Below are 2,605 nucleotides of genomic sequence, written 5' to 3' on the forward strand. Positions count from 1 at the left end.
AGTCTCTACCCCGGAAGTACCCTGCAAAAGCGTCCCCCTCGGGGGTGTTCCCACTAAATTGGTTCCGTGGTAGTCTAGGGTGCCAACCGCCTGTTCCTAGCACGTTCCTCTGTGTATGGGGGTCAGCTCAGGGGAACTAGAGGGGTTCCGTGCCTTCAGGGAGTGGGAGAGACGCCTCTATGGCTACCCTTCCCCCTCCCCTCGGGTGTTTTTGAGACCGAATTTTTCTCTCTGCAATTCTGGGTGGTCCGCAGCTGGCTACGTGTACCAGACTGGCCTCTTGGCTTTTAGTCTTCTTCACCCTCTGCCTCCTCAGTGCTGGTTACAGGTTACAGTTAAGAGTTGTGCATCACCACCCCGGGCATTTTTGTGTTTAAAAAATCCATCCCGTGCCGGTGTGTTGCGTTTTGAAAGTGTAGAGAATGGCACCACTCAAATGTTCTGCTCTCACCCTATGAGCAGTTGGCTGCATCCTTTTCTGTGAATGTACACATATATGACTGACAATATTTTAAGAATATATCCCCCCTCCCCTCCACAGTTTCCTTTTTGTCTTCTCCGTTCTTGGGTAGTGATCCAACTGTGTTCATTGACTTGAGGTGGGTATGTGGCAAGGTATAGTTTGCCATATTTACAGTTGCTTCTATTCATTTTATGAATCATTTTTTTAAAACTTGATTTTGTTTTGTTTTGTTTGTGTGTTTTTCGAGACAGGGTTTCTCTGTGTAGCTTTGGCCGACCTGGACTTGATTTGTAGAAAAGGCTGGCCTTGAACTCAAAGCAATCCACCTGCTTCTGTCTCTGCCTCCTTGAGGGCTGGTATTCAAGGCATGTGCCACCACGCCCGGCATGAATAGAATCATTTTATAAAGAAAATTTGTCCTATCACCACAGATGCTAAAGAGCAGAGACAGGGATCAAATCTTTAAATTGTATGTTATTCAGAGAGCCAGTTATCTGAGAAGGCAGTGGATTAACTTGTTTGTTTGTTTTTGTTTTTAATCTTATCTCCAGCCCAGAAATCTTATAACAAGGAAAGACAGGCAATTATTGCAAGGTTTAATATTGCCTTTCTAGTCAAGTGGTCAGCTTTACTCCCGAGATTATGTTAGTGTGTGTCTCCTTCATTGACAACCCATTCAGCGTCTGTGTGTGCTCATGCTTGTCTATTCATGGACTGATTGACACAATCGGACTAACAAGAAAAACTTTGTCAGGCTAAAGCTAACGAGGCAGCTTTATTGATGATGGCAGGGGTGAAGCCAAAGTTTCCCGTTGTTGCCTACAGCAGCCTGAACTTGTTTAATCAGACCTCAGCTCAGATAAAACTAGATCCTTGTTTTCAACACACAAAAGAATATCAGGATGAGCTGCTTTGAGGCAGAATTCAAATTCATTCAAAATGAAAAGGCATGCAGAGAAAGAATATTGACCACTTGGAAACAGACGTGGGTTTCTCAGAGAAGAGTCTTAAGTGTCTTCTAGCATTATATAATATCTTTATAGTGGCTCTCAATGTACATCTCAAGGGGTTGCTGAGAAACTTTCCCAGCTTTTCTCCCTCTTTTTGACAAATAAGATTGTAGAATGATCCCAAAAGTACTGTAGATGGGATTGCAGTTTTCATAAGGAGATCAGAACATGTCCTTTTATACTGCAAATAGAATTTCTGTTGAGATTCCTAAAAAATCTCAGACTTACAGCTGGAAATGGAGAAAGGCCTTGTGTTATTTTTTTGCTTATTGCTGTGATAAACGACTTTAAAAGAATATTTTTTCTTATTTTAAGTGTGTAAGTGTGTGTTCTGTGTGGATGAGTGCAGTCACCTTCAGAGGCCGGAATTGTCATGGATCCTCTGGAGCTGGAGCTACCGATGGCTGTGAGCCACTGTGTGGGTGCCAGGAGTTTAACTCAGGTCCTCTGCGAAAGCAACAAGTGCTCTTAACTGCTGAGGCATCTCTTGAAACCCTACGTCCAAGCTGCCACTTATTTGACATCAGTAATCAATAAGATTACAAATGTAATCTAATATTTTCTACCTGCCAGACTCATTTTTGTATTATTTTATTTTTATGTATCTGGGTGTTTTGCTTTCACACGTGTCTGTGCCAACATGTACATGCACTGCCCTCAGAGTCCAGAAGAGGGCATCAAATCCCTTGGAACTGCAGTTAAAGCTGGTTGGGAACCACCCTCTGTGTGCTGAGATTGTAGTCCTGTTCTCTAAAAGAGTCAGTGCTCTTAACTGTGGAGCCATCTCTCCCCCTCCCAATCCATTTTGAAAAGGCAAGATTAAATGGTGAATTTCTATTGGAGTATGTAATTCCTCAGTAACTGAATCGTGCTGACATTTCCTGTATGCTTGAAGTACGTATATTTACAATGTCTTATTCTGTGCCTTTGCACTTGTCTTCATTTGTTAAAGCTTTGTGGAGACATCAGTCAAGTGAAGACATGTCTTTGAAGCACATTGGTTCCTTAGTTCATCTTTCCCTTCCTGGTCAAGATAGCGTCTTTCCCACGGTGTCACTGGGACCATTGTTGTAACATTTGACTGGATTGGATACAACTAAACCTCTGAATGGCTCATTTACAAAATCTCTAC

This window comes from Psammomys obesus, unplaced genomic scaffold (genome assembly GCF_907164565.1).
Source record: "Psammomys obesus unplaced genomic scaffold, mPsaObe1.curated_primary_1811, whole genome shotgun sequence".
Classification (NCBI taxonomy): domain Eukaryota; kingdom Metazoa; phylum Chordata; class Mammalia; order Rodentia; family Muridae; genus Psammomys; species Psammomys obesus.